A 20,798-nucleotide genomic window follows, 5' to 3' on the forward strand; every position below is an offset into this window, starting at 1 on the left:
GGGTACGCTGCTGAGTAGCACTAAATTCTACTAGGCCCAAAAGGATTTCCTGGGCCAGATTCCGTTAAAAATAGTACTTAGGTAAACAGGTGGTGTAGCTTGCTTCATGGGTGGGGTACGCTGCTGAGTAGCACCAAATTCTACTAGGCCCAAAAGGATTTCCTGGGCCAGATGCCGTTAAAATTAGTACTTAGGTAAACAGGCGGTGTAGCTTGCTTCATGGGTGGGGTACGCTGCTGAGTAGCACTAAATTCTACTAGGCCCAAAAGGATTTCCGGGCTAGATGCCGTTACAAAATAGTAGTTAGGTAAACAGGCGGTGTAGCTTGCTTCATGGGTGGGGTACGCTGCTGAGTAGCACCAAATTCTACTAGGCCCAAAAGGATTTCCTGGGCCAGATGCCGTTAGAAATAGTACTTAGGTAAACAGGCGGTGCAGCTTGCTTCATGGGTGGGGTACGCTGCTGAGTAGCACTAAATTCTACTAGGCCCAAAAGGATTTCCCGGGCTAGATGCCGTTACAAAATAGTAGTTAGGTAAACAGGCGGTGTAGCTTGCTTCATGGGTGGGGTATGCTGCTGAGTAGCACTAAATTCTACTAGCCCGAAAGAATTTCCTGAGCTAGATGCCGTTACAAAATAGTAGTTAGGTAAACAGGCATGTAGCTTGCTTCATGGGTGAAGTACGCTGCTGAGTAGCACCAAATTCTACTAGGCCCAAAAGGATTTCCTGGGCCAGATGCCGTTAAAAAATAGTACTTAGGTAAACAGGCGGTGTAGCTTGCTTCATGGGTGGGGTACGCTGCTGAGTAGCACAAAATGCTATTAGGTACAAAACGATTTCCTGGGCTAGATGCAGCTAAAAATTAGTAATTAGATCAACAGGCGGGGTAGCTTGCTTCATGGGTGGGGTACGCTGCTGAGTAGCACCAAATTCTACTAGGCCCAAAAGGATTTCCTGGGCCAGATGCCGTTAAAAATAGTACTTAGGTAAACAGGCGGTGGGTGGCTGGGCTACTCTGCTGACTAGCAGACACTGAAGCTTTGGAGCAGACCTCTGAATCCCAGGCCATAGTATGAGTAAACAACTCTGCAGATGACCCCACCCACCTGGAATTGACGATGGCAACGTCATGTAAAACTCAGCAAGGGGACTAAATAAAAGAGTCTCCATTTTTTCAATAAATTCGTCCACAGACACCACTTAAGTGGCATCAATTTCGCCAGAGTTTTTTAAAACAGTTGGTGAGGTGATTTTCAAAAATCATCAAGCTTTTAGTCTCCCCAAGATTACACAGGGGTAGAAAAGTCCTTGCAGATCTAGGATTTGTTCATCTTGGTGAACGTTAGTCTGTCTACATTGTCACTGAACAGCCGCATGCGCTTATCTGTCAGCACACCACCAGCAGCGCTGAACACACGTTCAGAGAGAACGCTGGCTGAGTGGCGAGCTCAGGCCATTTTTCAAGACTGGAAGCCCAAAATTAGCAAGGGTCCAGTTCCACAGTCATGGCATCGATGTTAACTTGGAGATACTCTTGTACCATCCTCTCTAGGCGTTGGCTGTGCGTCAGACTTCTTGTCTCCTGTGGCCTTGCAAAGGATGGTCTAATAAAATCTTGAAACGATTGGAAAAAATTGCTGTTACCACCAGATACGATGTTACTGTTAGAGTGATGACTCGATAGTCCCACGGTTGGCAAGTTAGAACTCAGAGATTGACTACGTGCACCACTGGTGTTTTGTGAAAAAGCAGATGTTATATTCTGTAACAGTCTCTGCTGATACTCCTGCATGCGTGAATCCCTTTCTATGGCAGGAACTATTTCGCCAAATTTTCTTATGTACCGGGGATCTAAGAGCATGGCAACCCAGTAGTCGGCATTACTTCGGATTCTGACAATCCGAGGGTTATGTTGCAGGTAGTGCAGCAAGAAGGCACTCATGTGTCTTGCGCATCCAGGAGGACCAAGTCCTTATTGTCTTGGTGGTGGCGAGGTGAGAATCATGCTTCCTTCGTCTGTACTCTCCCCCCAACCTCGCACAACAGAAATTTGATCAAGGTCACCCTCATCTGATGAGTCTTCCATGCCCAGCGCCAGTTCGTCCTCCACTTCATCCTCGCCTCCTGCACCTTCCTCAACAGTTTGGCTGCTACCATGCTCCCTCGGTAATCCCTCTCCCCCAGCCTCCAATGCCAGCCGCCTTGGTGCTGCCAACCTTCTTGACTTTGGAGATATGATCCCTTCCGCATACGACTCCTCCTGTTCCTCCTCCTCCTCTTGTTCCACCACCTGACTCCGAACTCTATGTAAGGTGTGCTCCAGCATGTAAATCACCGGTATGGTCATGCTGATAATGGCATCATCAGCACTAAACATCTTCGCTGCTATTTCAAAACTGTGCAGAAGGGTGCATAGGTCCCTGATCTGAGACCACTCCTGCAGCGTGATTTGCCCCACCTCTTGAGCTCATTGGCCCAGGCTATACGTCATAACGTATTGCACCAGGGCTCATCGGACAGTGCAGACACTGCTCCCAGGCCCAAAACTATTAACTGGATTAGATGCAGTAAAAATTGAGATACACAGGCGGAATAGTTTGTATCACAGGCTGGCTACTCTGCTGACGTGTAGACACTGCTCCTAGGCCCAAAACTATTAACTGGATTAGATGCAGTAAAAATTGAGATACACAGGCGGTATAGTTTGTTTCACAGGCTGGCTACTCTGCTGACGTGCAGACACTGCTCCTAGGCCCTAAACTATTAACTGGATTAGATGCAGTGAAAATAGAGATACACAAGCGGTGTAGTTAGTTTCACAGGCGGGCTACTCTGCTGACGTGCAGACACTGCTCCTAGGCCCTAAACTATTAACTGGATTAGATGCAGTAAAAATTGAGATACGCAGGCGGTATAGTTTGTTTCACAGGCTGGCTACTCTGCTGGCGTGCAGACACTGCTCCTAGGCCCAAAACTATTAACTGGATTAGATGCAGTAAAAATTGAGATACACAGGCGGTATAGTTTGTTTCACAGGCGGGCTACTCTGCTGACGTGCAGACACTGCTCCTAGGCCCAAAACTATTAACTGGATTAGATGCAGTAAAAATTGAGATACACAGGCGGTATAGTTTGTTTCACAGGCTGGCTACTCTGCTGACGTGCAGACACTACTCCTAGGCCCAAAACTATTAACTGGATTAGATGCAGTAAAAATAGAGATACACAGGCGGTATAGTTTGTTTCACAGGCGGGCTACTCTGCTGACGTGTAGACACTACTCCTAGGCCCAAAACTATTAACTGGATTAGATGTAGTAAAAATAGAGATACACAGGCGGTATAGTTTGTTTCACAGGCGGGCTACTCTGCTGACGTGCAGACACTGCTCCTAGGCCCAAAACTATTAACTGGATTAGATGCAGTAAAAATTGAGATACACAGGCGGTATAGTTAGTTTCACAGGCGGGCTACTCTGCTGACGTGCAGACACTGCTCCTAGGCCCAAAACTATTAACTGGATTAGATGCAGTAAAAATTGAGATACACAGGCGGTATAGTTTGTTTCACAGGCGGGCTACTCTGCTGACGTGCAGACACTGCTCCTAGGCCCAAAACTATTAACTGGATTAGATGCAGTAAAAATTGAGATACACAGGCGGTATAGTTTGTTTCACAGGCTGGCTACTCTGCTGACGTGCAGACACTACTCCTAGGCCCAAAACTATTAACTGGATTAGATGCAGTAAAAGTAGAGATACACAGGCGGTATAGTTTGTTTCACAGGCGGGCTACTCTGCTGACGTGCAGACACTACTCCTAGGCCCAAAACTATTAACTGGATTAGATGCAGTAAAAATAGAGATACACAGGCGGTATAGTTTGTTTCACAGGCGGGCTACTCTGCTGACGTGCAGACACTGCTCCTAGGCCCAAAACTATTAACTGGATTAGATGCAGTAAAAATTTAGATACACAGGCGGTATAGTTAGTTTCACAGGCGGGCTACTCTGCTGACGTGCAGACACTGCTCCTAGGCCCAAAACTATTAACTGGATTAGATGCAGTAAAAATTGAGATACACAGGTGGTATAGTTTGTTTCACAGGCGGGCTACTCTGCTGACGTGCAGACACTGCTCCTAGGCCCTAAACTATTAACTGGATTAGATGCAGTGAAAATAGAGATACACAGGCGGAGTAGTTAGTTTCAAAGGCGGGCTACTCTGCTGACGTGCAGACACTGCTACTAAGCCCAAAACCACAAAATGATTTACTGGGTTAGATGCAGTAAAAATTGAGATACACAGGCGGTGTAGCTAGCTTCACAGGTGGGCTACTCAGATGACTATCAGACAATGCTACTAGCCCAAAAGGATTGGCTGAGCTAGATTACACCAAATGCTGTGACAAACACTTGCACAGCACTGGCTCAGACCTGCCTGGCAAACAGTGCTATGAACTGCTGTAACCTACCCTGAAAAGGGCTGATATTACAACTAGTCCCGACTCCTCCTGACTCCCTAAACCTATCTCTCTGACAATTCGCTCCAAAAAAACACTCTTAGTCTGTATAGCGCCCACAGCAGCAGTGGTGCCGTCTAACACTAAGCTGCAGCAGTGAGGAAATGGTGGCGACGGGGCAAATGGCTGGTTGTTATAGGGCAAGGACATGTGACATACACAGCCAATGAAACATGCCCTTTCTTGTGTGCATCACATGTACATTGCTGTGTGTGTGTGCACTGCTGATAGGCTAAGAGACTGCACCGCCCCTCTGTAAATGAGGGAAAGAAAAAAATGGAGATCGGCGTTATTTCAGCACAGATCTATCCCCCGCCCCCCCACCCACTATACACTGAAACAGTCCATTAACAATGATAAACAGTTTTAATGTGCAAATCAAGCTAGGCTTTTGGTGAACGAACAGTTATCGAACAGAAACTCGAACAGCCGAATTTTAAGCAAATTGTTCGGGTTCGTCGAACGACTCGAACACCGCCCAAAACAGCTCGAATTTGAAATTGGCGAACAGTTCGACTTGAACACTGCTCTCTAGCTGTGACACATCTGTGGTGTCAATATGATCACTGCATATGAATTCATTGACAGTTTTAGTTTGTAAAATGGGGTCACTTATAGGGGGTTTCAACCATATATGGAGTATTGGTGAACTTAAGAGATATTGCACAACAAATTTGGGGTCCACTTTCTCCTGTTACCTTGTTTAAATATAAATTTGGGGCTTAAAATCATGTTTTTGGGAAAAATTAGATTTTTTTTATTTTTACAGCTCAACGTTATAAACTTCTGTGTAGCACCTGGGGTTACAACGTGCACACCACACATCTAGATAAGTTCACTGAGGCATTTAGTTTCCAAAATGTTGACACTTGTGGGGGATTTCCACTGTTTAGGCACATCAGGGGCTCTCCAAACGCGACATACAATAGCATCTGCTAATTATTCAAAAAGTCAAATGGCGCTCCTTCCCTTGCAAGCCCTGCCGTGCAACCAAAAAGTCGTTTTCCTCCACATATTGGGTATTTGCGTACTCAGGAGAAATTGCACAAAAATTTTATGGTGCAATTTCTCCTGTTACCCTTATGAAAATGCAAATTTTGAAGCTAAAAAACACTTTTTGTGGGAAAAATGTGCTTTTTATTATTTTCTTGGCTCAATGTTATAAACTGCTGTGAAGCATCTGAGGTTTCAAGGTGCTCAATACACATCTAGATAAGTTCCCTGAGGCATCTAGTTTCCAAAATGGTATCCTCTGTGGGGGGTTTCTACTGTTTAGGCACATCAGGGACTTTTCAATGGCGTCCACTAATTATTCCAGCATATTTTGCATTCCAAAAGTTAAATGGCGCTCCTTCCCTCAAAAGCCCTGCTGTGCACCCAAGCACTGGTTTTCCCCCACAAATGGTGTATTGGCATACTCAGGAGAAATTGCACAATAAAATGTATGGTCCATTTCCTCCTGCTACCCTTGTGAAAGTAAAAAAAAAATTGGGTCTAAAGGAACATTTTTGAAAAAAAGGTAAATGTTTATTTATGCCTTCCACATTCTATTAATTACTGTGAAGCACCAGAAGGGTTAATAAACTTCTTTAATGTGGCTTTGAGCACTATGAGAGGAGCAGTTTTTAGAATGATGTCACTTTTGGATATTTTCTGTCATATAGTCCCCTCAAAGTCAGCTCAAATGTGATGCAGTCCCTAAAAAAATGGTTTTGTAAATTTTGTCGTAAGAATGAGAAATCGCTGGTGAACTTTTTACCATTGTAACTTACTAACAAACAAATTTCCAAAAATTGTGCTGATTATTATGCTGTTATTTATCTGTGACATGACTCTGATTTAAGGGCAAAAAAAGTAAAGTTTTAAAATTGCTAAATTTTCCAACTTTTTTCCAAATTTCCGATTTTTTCATAAGTCATTTCAAAGAAATTTTACCACTATCATGAAGTACAATATGTCAGGAAAAAATATTCTTAGACTCAATGGGATCCATTCAGCGTACCAGAGTTATGACCACATAAAGTGACACTGGTCAGAATTGAAAAAAATGGCCTGGTCAGGAAGGTGAAAACAGGCTTCGAGGTGAAGGTGTTAAATAGTGATGAGCGAATATACTCGTTACTCGGGATTTCCCAAGGACGCTTGAGTGTCCTCCGAGAATTTTTTAGTGCTCGGAAATTTAGTTTTAATTGCCGCAGCTGAATGATTTACATCTGATAGCCAGCATAAGTACATGTGGGGGTTGCCTATTTGCTAGGGAATCCCCACATGTACATATGCTGGCAAACAGATGTAAATCATTCACCTGCAGCAATAAAAACTAAATCTCCGAGCACTAAAAAATACTCGGAGGACACCCGAGCGTGCTCGGGAAATCTTGAGTAACAAGTATTTTCGCTCATCACTAGTGTTAAAGTCTTGCAACACTTTCTGGGGTTTGCTAACTAGTATCGCAAGGTTATCTGGAACTTCTCATCCATTGTCAAACCACTCACGAACATGAACAAAAAGGGTATAGATTTATCTGATTGCTCTGACCCTGCCAGTCAGGCATTTAGCTCTCTAAAAAATGTTTTTCCTCAGCTCCAGTGCTCATTCAACCTGATTTTTCACAGCAGTTTATTGTGGAAGTGGACACGTCTGAGGTGGGGGTTGGTGCCGTCTTAACACAGGGATCATCTCCTGGGAAATTGCGCCCAGGCACATTCTTCTATAAGAAACTGTCACCGGCAGAAAGAAATTATGACATAGGCAATAGAAAACTTTTGGCCATAAAGTTAGCTTTCGAAGAGTGGCATCATTTTCTCGAGGTGGCAACTCACCCTGTCAGGGTAATTACTGACCATAAAAATTTGTTGTATTTAGAAGCCATGAAACGTCTCACGCCGAGACAAGCTAGGTGGTCTGTATTTTTTACCAGGTTTAATTTTTATGTCATTTTACCTTGTCCTCAAGTTTCCCTGGGGGATGTAGTACTGAAGACTCTGTTTCTATTCTGCAAGAGGGAGTGGTTATTTCTGCCATATGTTCTGATCTTGAGGCTGAGGTATTGAAGGCTTAGGGGGACGCTCCTGCTTCCTGTCCTTGAGGGAAATTATTTGTGCGAATAGATTTACGTTTAAAAATTTTAGGAGAACATCATCACTCGGTTCTTGCAGGTCAACCAGGTAGCAAGGCTACTGTGGATCTTGTTTCTGGTGACCTAGGCTGGGTCAGAATGTGGTGGATTTTGTATCTACCTGTAATACTTGTGCGTATTCTAAGACCCAGTATTCTCGTCCATCCAGGTCTCCCCTACCTTTAGCTATACCTAATAGACCATGGACTAATCTATCCATGGATTTTATCACAGACCTTCAGCCATCCACTGGTAAAATGGTGATTTTAGTGGTGGTGGATAGGTTTAGCAAGATGGCACATTTTGTTTTTTTACCAAATATTCCTTTTTCTGACAAATGCTAAAACATTGGCTCAGGTGTTTATTAGTCAGATTGTGAAGCTTCATGGGGTTCTCTCCAATGTGGTCTGAGATCGGGGGACCTAATTTGTGTCTATATTGTGGAGGGCTTTTTGTTCCCATTTAGAAGTACATCTATCTTTTTCCTCAGACCAAACAGATCAACCAAAGCCTAAAGACATGCCTTTGCTGTTTTGTTTCTGAGAATCAGGAGGATTGGTCATCATACCTACCCTTGGCTACATTTGTGTTTAACAATCGATGCCATGAGTCCACTGATAAGTCATCATTCCTTGGTGCATATGTGAGGTGGCTAGGGTGGTAGTCATGGCGATGGGCTGTTGTAATCATTTATATATATACTGTATACAAAAATATCTGTGTGCTGGGGCAGGTCCATGAGTGTGGTGGATGGTTAACCTTATTATAGGCTTGTTTTTGTTATGTGGGCCCTTATGGCTTTTTAAATGCTTTTATAGCGCCCCCACTGCCGCAGGGCCGAGGGGTACCCGGTACCGGGCCTCTGAGTCTCTGCTCTGGGGTTGTCACGGTGGCTAGACCCGGTCCGTGACCCTGCTGAGGGGCGTACAGTGATAGATGTAGATAGTGGTGGTGGTGGTGCGGTGCAGTAAATAACGAGGACACCAGGTTGCAGTCTCTTTACCTCTTTACTGAAGATCTCTGGGTCCTCAATCCGGAATACGGTTAACCAGGCTGCGCAAGTGCAGCGCCCCAGAGTCCTGGTCGTTGCAGTACTGTGGCTCCGCCACTAAGGGGAGCTATGGTGCGTCTGATGGCACTGAAGGAGTTCATCTGATCAGGTATCACAGACACCAATACATTTCACAGTCGGGCCTCCGGGGGGAGCTAAGGGTTCTATTCACTAGGCCACTCCCCACCATAGTGGGTAAACTGGGGGTCAGGCAGGAAGTTAGATCAGAAAGCTGACTGGGTTGGAACCAGGCAACACCTTGTGGCAGAGGGTGTTGTGGGGGAAGATACAGTAGGGTCTCTGTCAGGGGTGGGATCCTGGCAGAGGCTTGGCAACTTGAACGAACGTAACGGGACCGTGCCTGCTCAGCATAGCGGCGTTGCCCAAGGAAGGATTAGAAGCGAGATAGATTGTGCTGAGTGAGAAACGAGATCACGCAAAAGGAGAAATACCAGTAGGAGTCGTGCTGTAAGACCGAAGCAACATCCTACTGAGGCGCACTACCGGTGGCCGGAACGCCGAGGGAGTATCATAACATTCAGCTTCAAGCAATACTCCAAACAGCGGCAGGACAGTCAGTCTAAGGCAGGCTGTCTAACTTAAATCACCTATGCAGTCTTGGGGGGCAACTTGTGGAGAGGGGCGACTCTAGGGTCCCGGAAGAGCTCCGAGCCTACCCGTCAAACGGGTGCCGTCCCAACCAGAACACCAGGGAGGGACGGAGGATTAGCAGAACATCATCTAATCGAGTTGTGAGGGAACTTAAGAAACAGACACAACAGTTGTGGGGACTTTCTGTAAGCACAGCAGGGAAGGACCGCAACACATAGCGCTAGAAGGAAGGCACAGATTTCCACCTGCTAAGAGAACTCTGGAGGTGCCATTGGACCGGCCGGACTTGCGCAGCCTGGTTATCCGGATTCCGGACTGAGGACCCAGAGATCTTCAGTAAAGAGGTAAAGAGACTGCAACCTGGTGTCCTCGTTATTTACTGCACAGCACCACTACAGCCTCACCACCTCCACCCGTCACATCCTTCACTGTGCGCCCCTCGGCAGGGTCACGGACCGGGGCCTAGCCACCGTGACAACCCCAGAGCAAAGACTCAAAGGCCCGGTACCGGGTACCCCTCGGCCCTGCGGCAGTGGGGGCGCTTCAACTTGGCGTCACGAACAGGATCTACTTAAGCCTGAAGAATCAGGTCATGTGTGCCTTGGGACTGTGATTTGTTGTGCTTGGACTGTACTTTATTGCAAAGACTGTGCTGCGCCATTTACCGCCAAAATCCGCCGCCATTATAGCGCTGAGGAGAGCGCAGGAGAAGAAGAGGGGCGTGGAGTGGGCGTAGGCAAGCTGGAGAGCGCGAACAACAATGGCCGCCCAGTCTAAATATTTCTGCACCGTGAGGACGTGTCCGTCAGCAGCAGAGATCCGCCTCCTAATCCTCAATGGGGGGCGGAGACCGAGAAAACGACACCGCCCATGGAGGAGAGAGCGGGAAAAAGACCAGGAAGTGACCCACGTGGAGGACGCTATGGCCAGCAGCTCCGAACCCGACAGTGGGGTTGAAGTGGAAGTCTCCCCCAACTACCCGGATGAGCACAGCAGCCCGTTCTCCGTGGACAACACCGAACTTCTGCGGGTCGAGATGGAGAGCCTGATCGACCAGCTCCTCCAACTGAACATGAAGGCCCAGGCTCCGCACCAGGCAGCGCCGGAAGAAGGTCCTCAGGCGTCGGATCCTGCACCGTTACCGGAGCAACCGCTGAGATCCTCGCCGACACCGCCGGAGGAATCTGCCGCGGAGGAGGCCCCTGCATCGGCTGGTGAGTCCGCCGACCCCGTCCCACCGGCCGAGGACTTGCTAGTAGGCCCCGTTGCGGCACCCCCTCTCCCTGGGACCCATAGACTCCAACGCCTGTTACCCTGGGACGAGGCCACGGGCATGGAACACCGCATGAAGTCCCCGATCGCGCCAACCACCCTGCTGTGTGAAGTCCGTGCAGAGCGCACAGTGTGTCGCTGGGTGAACCCAGGATCTAACCTTATGGGGTTCCCCGGGGTGAAGACCCGAGAGGGGGAGATGGTACAGGCCCTAAGCTGGGAGGAATACCGGGTCCAGCTAGAACAACAGTGGAAAGAGGAGGAGAAAACATACCAGGCCGGGCTGGAGGCCCACCATCAAAAAGACTTGCCGGTCAAGGACCGGGCCCGCAAGGATCCCACTGCTCAGCAGGCCCCGCGCAGGCAGGGCACCATTATTGACTTTAAGCTCCGTGGAGGCTGGGGCTTTAAAAAGGAGCCGGGTCTATATGCCGAAGTTTTTGTTAACCGGCGGGATGTAGAGTCGCATCTTAGAGAGGGCCACCCAGGCCAGGATCTTTATCCAGGGGATGATGTCATTTACACCCGGCACCTTGGAGAGAAGGGGTGGTTTGCCCTGAACGTCCACAAGAGGCACAGTCCCATGACCCCCTTGCCTAGGGTGCCCGAAAAGTTGTCCCCCGTGGCCAGGGTGCCCCCTTGTGACCGGCCCACGATTACCACTGAGACCACCGTGGTCACCCCAACAGGCACAATTGTGAAGACCACGACTTGCCGCGTCATGACCTCCACCGCTGTCGTGGCCACGCAGGCACCTCCTCAGGTGACCAGCGTGTCTACTGCCCAAGGACTGAAGACTGTGGGTACACAGACCCCCAGGTGGGACGACAGACCCCCTTATGCAGTACCAGGCGGTTCGCAATACCCAAAGGGGTTACCTCCGCCGGTGCTGCCCCCTGAGTGGTTTGAGTAGATGTTCCCATATACTGCAATACATGTAAATAGTTCTTTAACTGTTTGTTTGATTCCTGATTTTTGCTAGACCCGTCCAGGGTTAACTCTAAAGGGGATCCTTTTGTTGACCCGGGATCCCTATTGTTTTGTGTGATTTTTCTAAAGTTTTGCACAAAGTTTCCAGAACTGCCGCAATCATGAACAGTGCATGATACAAACTTTTTGTACATAGTTTGCACCTTATTAAAGGTGCTCCCTACTGGTTTTACTTAAAGAAGGACTCTTTGTGAAGATACCACACTGGAACGTTTGCTGAGTATGGACTGGTAGCTTGAGAAGACGTGCTACCTCATAGAGACTTGGTCCCTTCTTAAAGGGGATGTTCATTTGTCGCACTTAAACGGTGATATTGCTTTAAGACAGGTAGCAATAATGTTTTGACGAAAGAAAGTGATGATAATGTTTACATGAGAAAGTTATATGTATCCAACTAGTTAATTGTGAAGAAATGCTGATGATGTTCCCTGAAAGAAAGTGAAAGATGGAAGAGAGTTTAATGTTCTATAGGAAATGCTTGATAATGTTGATAGACAATGGGGATAGAAGGTGAACCCTGAGTCCTCCTAGGAGCCATATAGAAATGGCTCGGTGCTCTTAAACTGAAAGTAATGTTATGCTCTATACCGTGTATAGTAGTTGAAAAGGCAGTAGGCCCGGGCTGAACGGGGCGGTCCTGTAACAGAAAGGAGAGGCAGTAGGTCTGGTGCCGTTAGGACAGGCGGTCCTGCAGATTTAAAGTAGGAGAATGAAAAAGTTAAACTGCCTTATAATGTGATTATAAGAAGGTCTTTAGTGGATTCAGAGTGTATGTCCTTAAAGGCAATGTTAAATTATTGTTCAACAATTTTGCACTTAGTAGAATACCCGGTTGGGTAGAAGCAAGTTATTTATAGCATGTTGCTATGACATTTAACCATGTTTGTAACGTTCAAGTGTCCTTACCTCCCATAAAGGGAAGCCTGTTTAAATATGCTTACTGTTATTACACTCACAAAAATTGTATGTCTTTTTGCTAACCTGTATTGTTGTTTTCTTCTCAGTCCCGGAGTACTGTGTTTAACCAGGGGGGAGTGCAGCGCCCCAGAGTCCTGGTCGTTGCAGTACTGTGGCTCCGCCACTAAGGGGAGCTATGGTGCGTCTGATGGCACTGAAGGAGTTCATCTGATCAGGTATCACAGACACCAATACATTTCACAGTCGGGCCTCCGGGGGGAGCTAAGGGTTCTATTCACTAGGCCACTCCCCACCATAGTGGGTAAACTGGGGGTCAGGCAGGAAGTTAGATCAGAAAGCTGACTGGGTTGGAACCAGGCAACACCTTGTGGCAGAGGGTGTTGTGGGGGAAGATACAGTAGGGTCTCTGTCAGGGGTGGGATCCTGGCAGAGGCTTGGCAACTTGAACGAACGTAACGGGACCGTGCCTGCTCAGCATAGCGGCGGTGCCCAAGGAAGGATTAGAAGCGAGATAGATTGTGCTGAGTGAGAAACGAGATCACGCAAAAGGAGAAATACCAGTAGGAGTCGTGCTGTAAGACCGAAGCAACATCCTACTGAGGCGCACTACCGGTGGCCGGAACGCCGAGGGAGTATCATAACATTCAGCTTCAAGCAATACTCCAAACAGCGGCAGGACAGTCAGTCTAAGGTGGGCTGTCTAACTTAAATCACCTATGCAGTCTTGGGGGGCAACTTGTGGAGAGGGGCGACTCTAGGGTCCCGGAAGAGCTCCGAGGAAACCCGTCAAACGGGTGCCGTCCCAACCAGAACACCAGGGAGGGACGGAGGATTAGCAGAACATCATCTAATCGAGTTGTGGGGGAACTTAAGAAACAGACACAACAGTTGTGGGGACTTTCTGTAAGCACAGCAGGGAAGGACCGCAACACATAGCGCTAGAAGGAAGGCACAGATTTCCACCTGCTAAGAGAACTGGAGGTGCCATTGGACCGGCCGGACTTGCGCAGCCTGGTTATCCAGATTCCGGACTGAGGACCCAGAGATCTTCAGTAAAGAGGTAAAGAGACTGCAACCTGGTGTCCTCGTTATTTACTGCACCGCACCACTACAGCCTCACCACCTCCACCCGTCACATCCTTCACTGTGCGCCCCTCGGCAGGGTCACGGACCGGGGCCTAGCCACCGTGACAACCCCAGAGCAGAGACTCAAAGGCCCGGTACCGGGTACCCCTCGGCCCTGCGGCAGTGGGGGCGCTTCACAAGTCCGGCCGGTCCAATGGCACCTCCAGAGTTCTCTTTGCAGGTGGAAATCTGTGCCTTCCTGCTAGCGCTATGTGTTGTGGTCCTTCCCTGCTGTGCTTACGGAAAGTCCCCACAACTGTTGTGTCTGTTTCTTAAGTTCCCTCACAACTCGATTAGATGATGTTCTGCTAATCTTCCGTCCCTCCCTGATGTTACGGTTAGGACGGCACCCGTATGACGGGTAAGCTCGGAACTCTTCCGGGACCCTAGAGTCGCCCCTCTCCACAAGTTGCCCCCTATGTCTTCGTAGGTGATTTAGGTGAGACAGCCCGCCTATGACTGACTGTCCTGCCGTTGGTTTGAAGTATTGCTTGAAGCTAGATGTATGAATACTTCCTCGGCGTTCCGGCCGCCGGTAGTGCGCCTCAGTAGGATGTTGCCTCGGTCTCACAGCACGACTCCTACTGGTATTCTCCTTGTTGCTTGATCTCGTTTCTCACTCAGCACAATCTATCTCGCTTCTAATCCTTCCTTGGGCACCGCCGCTATGCTGAGCAGGCACGGTCCCTTGATGTTCTCTCAAGTTGCCAGACCTCTGTCAGGATCCCACCCCCGACAGGGGCCCTACCAAATCTTCCCCAACAACACCCTCTGCCACAAGGTGTTGCCTGGTTCCAACCCAGTCAGCTTTCTGTTCTAACTTCCTGCCTGACCCCCAGTTTTACCAGTATGTGAGGAGTGGCCTAATGAATAGAACCCTTAGCTCCCCCTGGAGGCCCGGCTGTGAAATGTATTGGTGTCTGTGATACCTGGTCAGATGAACTCCTTCAGTGCCATCAGACGTACCATAGCTCCCCTTAGTGGCGGAGCCACAGTACTGCAACGACCAGGACTCTGGGGCGCTGCACTCCCCCCCGGTTAAATCCAGTACTCCTGGACTGGGAAGAAAACAACAATACAGGTTAGCAAAAAGACATACAATTTTGAAAATGCAATAACAATAAGTAAGCTTGAACAGAGCTTCCCTTTATGGGAGGTGAGGACACTTGAACGTTACAAACATGGTTAAACATTATAAATTACAGGCTATAAATAACTCCTGTTACCCAACCGGGTATTCTACTCAGTGCAAACTTTTGAATAACAAGTTGACATTGCCTTTAAGGACGTATACTCCCTATCCACTAAAGACTTTACTTGTAACACATTATAATATTAATTAACTCTTTCTCTTTCATTCTCCTTCGTTAAATCTGCAGGACCGCCTGTCCTAACTGCTCCAGGCCTACTGCCTCTCCTTTCTTTACAGGACCGCCCCTTTCAGCCCGGGCCTACTGCCTTTTCAACTACTATACACAGTATAGAACATAACATTTACTTTCGGTTTGAAATCACTGAGCCATCCTTACATGGCTCCTAAGAGGACTCACTGACTAACCCCGTACGGGTTCACTCCCTGTCCTCATTTTTCTATCAACATTATCAATCATTTCTTACAATCAACTGGTTGGATACATATAACTTTTACATGTAAGCATCATCATCACTTTCTTTTTGTCAAGACATTATTGCTATCTATCAGTCTCAAAGCAATACCATTCTTTAAGTGCAACAAGTGAACATCCCCTTTAAGAGGGGACCAAGTCTTTATGAAGTAGCACATCTTCTCAAGCTACCAGTCCATACTCAGCAAAAGCTCCGGTGCGGTATCTTCACAAAGAGTCCTTCTTTAAGTAAAACCAGTAGGGAGCACCTTTAAGAAGGTGCAAACTATTTACAAGCAGTTTGTATCATGCACTGTTCATGATTGCGGCAGTTCTTGATAACAAAGAAGAGAATAGGAATAACCAAAAAGCAATAGGGATCCCGGGTCAACAAAGGGATCCCTTTAAGAGTTAACCCTAGATGGGTTTAGCAGCAAAAGATCAGGAAACAAACAGTTTAAGGAACTATTTACATGTTCAGAATACTAAAATGTTTATTTGAGCCATTCAGGAGGCAGCACCGGCGGAGGCAACCCCTTTGGGTATTGCGAACTGCCTGGTACTGCATAAGGGGGTCTGTTATCCCAGCTGGGGGTCTGTGTACCCACAGTCTTCAGTTCTGGGGCAGTAGACACGAGGGTCACCTGAGGAGGCACTTGAGTGGCCACGACTGCGGTGGAGGTCACAACGCGGCAAGTCGTGGTCTTCACGATCGTGCCCGTTGGGGTGACCATGGTGGTCTCAGTGGTGATCGTGGGCCGACCACAAGAGGGCACCTTAGCTACAGGAGATATCTTCTCCAGCACCTTAGTCGAGGGTTCCATCAGCTTTTTCTTGTGGACATTCAAAGCAAACCATCCCTTCTCCCCAAAGTGCCTGGTGTAGGTGACTTCATCCCCTGGGTGGAGGTCCCGGTCTGGGTGACCCTCCCGCAAGTGAGATTCAACATCCCTCCGATTAACAAACACTTCCGCATACAGGCCCGGTTCTTTGATGAAGCCCCAACCTCCGCGGAGCCTGAAGGTGACGATGGTGCCCTGCCTGCGCGGGGCCTGGTGAGCAGTGGGGTCCTTGCGGGCCCGATCCTTGACTGCCAAATCTTTCTGGTGATAGGCCTCTAGCCCGGCCTGGTATTCTTTCTGTTTCTCCTCCCATTGCTGCTCTAGCTGGACCTGGTATTCCTCCCAGCTTAGGGCCTGTACCATCTCTCCCTCCTGGGTCTTCACCCCGGGGAACCCCATAAGGTTAGATCCTGGGTTCACCCAGCGGCACACTGTGCGCTCTGCACGGACTTCACACAGCAGAGCAGTGGGTCGAAGCGGGGCTTTCAGGCGATGTTCCATACCCGTGGGCTCCTCCCATGGCAACAGGCGCTGAAGTCTATGGGCCCCGGGGAGAGGGGGTGCTGCAACGGGGCCTACTAGCAAGCCCTCGGCCGGCGGGACAGGGTCGGCGGACTCACCAGCCGATGCAGGCCCCTCCTCCGCGGCGAATTCCTCTGGCGGTGTCAGCGAGGACCTCGGCAGCAGTATCGGATCCGATGCTGGAAGACTGCTGTCCGGTGCCGCCTGGTGCGGAGCCTGGGCCTTCACATTCAGCTGAAGGAGCTGGTCGAGCAAGCTCTCCATCTCGACCCGTAGGAGTTCGGTGCTGTCCACGGAGAACGGGCTGCTGTGCTCATCCGGGTAGTTGGGGGAGACTTCCACTTCAACCCCACTTTCGGGTTCGGAGCTGCTGGCCATGGCATCCTCCACGTGGGTCGCTTCCTGGTCTTTTTCCCGCTCTCTCCTTCGTGGGCGGTGTCGTCTCCTCGGTCTCCGCCCTCCATTGAGGATCAGGAGGCGGACCTCCGCTGCTGACGGACACGTCCTCACAGTGCAGAAATATTTAGACTGGGCGGCCATTGTCCTTCTCGCTCTCCAGCTCGTCTACGCCCACTCCACGCCCCTCTTCTTCTCCTGCGCTCTCCTCAGCGCTGTAATGGCGGCGGATTTTGGCGGCAAGTGGCACAGCACAGTCTTTGCAATTAAGTACAGTCCAAGCACAATAAATCACAGTTCCAAGGCACACATGACCCGATTCCTCAGGCTTAAGTAGATCCTGTTCGTGACGCCAAGTTATAGCGCCCCCACTGCCGCAGGGCCGAGGGGTACCCGGTACCGGGCCTCTGAGTCTCTGCTCTGGGGTTGTCACGGTGGCTAGACCCGGTCCGTGACCCTGCTGAGGGGCGTAAAGTGATAGATGTAGATAGTGGTGGTGGTGGTGCGGTGCAGTAAATAACAAGGACACCAGGTTGCAGTCTCTTTACCTCTTTACTGAAGATCTCTGGGTCCTCAATCCGGAATACGGTTAACCAGGCTGCGCAAGTCCGGCCGGTCCAATGGCACCTCCAGAGTTCTCTTTGCAGGTGGAAATCTGTGCCTTCCTGCTAGCGCTATGTGTTGTGGTCCTTCCCTGCTGTGCTTACGGAAAGTCCCCACAACTGTTGTGTCTGTTTCTTAAGTTCCCTCACAACTCGATTAGATGATGTTCTGCTAATCTTCCGTCCCTCCCTGATGTTACGGTTAGGACGGCACCCGTATGATGGGTAGGCTCGGAGCTCTTCCGGGACCCTAGAGTCGCCCCTCTCCACAAGTTGCCCCCTATGTCTTCGCAGGTGATTTAGGTGAGACAGCCCGCCTATGACTGACTGTCCTGCCGTTGGTTTGAAGTATTGCTTGAAGCTAGATGTATGAATACTTCCTCGGCGTTCCGGCCGCCGGTAGTGCGCCTCAGTAGGATGTTGCCTCGGTCTCACAGCACGACTCCTACTGGTATTCTCCTTGTTGCTTGATCTCGTTTCTCACTCAGCACAATCTATCTCGCTTCTAATCCTTCCTTGGGCACCGCCGCTATGCTGAGCAGGCACGGTCCCTTGACGTTCTCTCAAGTTGCCAGACCTCTGTCAGGATCCCACCCCCGACAGGGGCCCTACCAAATCTTCCCCAACAACACCCTCTGCCACAAGGTGTTGCCTGGTTCCAACCCAGTCAGCTTTCTGTTCTAACTTCCTGCCTGACCCCCAGTTTTACCAGTATGTGAGGAGTGGCCTAATGAATAGAACCCTTAGCTCCCCCTGGAGGCCCGGCTGTGAAATGTATTGGTGTCTGTGATACCTGGTCAGATGAACTCCTTCAGTGCCATCAGACGTACCATAGCTCCCCTTAGTGGCGGAGCCACAGTACTGCAACGACCAGGACTCTGGGGCGCTGCACTTTTACAATTGGAGTATTTTCTTGCATATGAATAAAGGTACAAATATTTTATTTTCAATATGTCTGAGTGATCCCTGGTATTAGTATGCCTCTTTCTCTTCTCTTGTATGCCCACACCCTGGCACCTCGCAAAGAATATATAATATTCTATCTGTTGTGTGGTATGGGAGTATTGCACAAAACTCACGTTTGCGTTTGCAGATCCTGCTGATCCCATAGTCCCGACCACATCGCACACTCAGGAACAGACACTGTATTCCGCTTTAGCAGTGCAACTTTACTTGATAGCAAAGAATCCATGGCAGTCTCAGTACAGCTCAAGTTCATATTTTCAGCCTGAGCTTTCCCTCTCAATGCTGGCTCCTCTAGCCTCTGAGATGCTCTTCCTGGCTTGGCGGTCCCATTTTCAGCCTGAGCTTTCCCTCTCAATACTGGCTCCTCTATCCTCTGAGATGCTCGTCCTGGCTCTGGGGTAACCATATTACTGCACCCGCTTTCCCGTACTGGTTCCTGCAGCGCCCCAGGGTCCTGGTCATTGCAGTAATGTCATTTTCCTCTAGGGGAGAGTGATGTTACGTTTGGAGGCAAAGAAGGACAACTGCATCCAGGTATCACAAACATGCAACACATTTCGCACTCCAGGCCACCAGGGGGAGCTCCTGCTCCTATTTATTAGGTCGCTCCCCACATTGGTAAAAACTGGTGACCTGTAGGGAAAGTTAGTGAGTTGCTGGCTGAGTTCCGCTCAGGTAGTTGGTCCCTGACAGGGGTGGGACCCTGTCAGAGAACAGAGGAGAAGGACACGGAGCTGTGCATGCCCTGAGAGCTGCAGCTCCTAGAAAGATACATTGAAGGAGAACCGTATTGCAGAGAGGGTGAAGGAAGTCGTAGCAAAGGTGTGGATACCAGGAGGGGACCAGCCTTACACAGGCTGCCTCCTTCTGAGACGCAAAAGCCCGGTAGTGGGAACACCAAGGGAGCAACGACCCTTTATGCCTTGCTCCAGAGACCAGCAGGACAGCTAATTTCACGTTACCTGTCCGCCCTACACCCAGGAGGCACAGTGGCACCCCTTAGAGGCTGGGGCATGATAGAGTCCCTATAAACTGCCTCAAGCCACCAATCATACGGGTTTGTCCTATCCTATATGGGGGACAGAGAGAGAGACATTACATCTGTGAGGACCTTATGTGAAGCTTTAGGCAGTAAGGAACTACAACACCACAGCACTAGAGGAAGGCTACTGATTTCCACCTGGACAAGGGGACTCTGGACTTGCCTCCAAACCGGCCAGACTCTACCTACCCTGTGGTCTGGTGCCCTGGAATGTGGATGCTGAAGTCTTCAGTAAAGGTAAAGAGACTGCAACCTTGTGTCCTCATTCTTCTCTGCGCCTCTCACCATCCACCATCTACATACTGGGAAGCCCTGGGGACATACTTCACCTGTGGGAAGTTATACCATCTAGCTGCCATAACATCACCCCAGCAGCGTCGGTCACCCTGACCGAATACCACAGCTGACGTCACGAACATTTCCCCTTTAAAGACCTTTCCCTATTACACGGACGTCCCAGGGCCACGGACCGGGTCAGCCACTGTGACATTCCCCCTGTGAACCGAAGGACCCGGTACCGAGTACCCCACAGCCCCATGGGGGCACTCCATTCCCACTCCGGATCCCCTTCACTGGGAGATTAGAAAGGTTCCTCTCTCCTGATTCTAGCCATAGGCCCCGATTCTCTAAAGGATGCCATTGTACCAAGTGGTGGGCGACTGCATTCTGCTTTTCCCAAGCGTTCTGTGCCTTTCTGTACTGTGTGGCCCCCTGGCCTGTTCTGCCTTCTCCTGAATCACTCTCCAGCACTTTTCTTATCATTACAACTTTAATACACTACTTTACACTGCTCCCACTGACTGACTGACAATCATGAAGTCTCCCCTAGAAAAATTCACTCACTCACTCTTACCCCTCACAACTTGGAAAACCCCTACTTTAACTATTCTTATACTGGCACCCTAGTTTCCTGACTGCCCCACTATACTAAACCCAATCCTATTCTAATTTATAGCTGCCCTCTTATCTTATCTTATCTTTTACATCTTTCTCTAATCTTGTATCTATATCAATACACATAAAATTAGATGTAAAACCCTTATACAATATAACAACCACATTATCATTAGTAAGGTACACATAAGCATCAGTTACATTGCGACACATTAATTGTATGCATATGAACACTAGGGGGAGATGCGAATGACAGCTTCTGTCAGCTTCTTACATATACGGGTTTCACCCGCAGTTCTGTACTTTTAGGCGGGATGAGGCT

This window comes from Ranitomeya variabilis, chromosome 3 (genome assembly GCF_051348905.1).
Source record: "Ranitomeya variabilis isolate aRanVar5 chromosome 3, aRanVar5.hap1, whole genome shotgun sequence".
NCBI classification, from domain to species: domain Eukaryota; kingdom Metazoa; phylum Chordata; class Amphibia; order Anura; family Dendrobatidae; genus Ranitomeya; species Ranitomeya variabilis.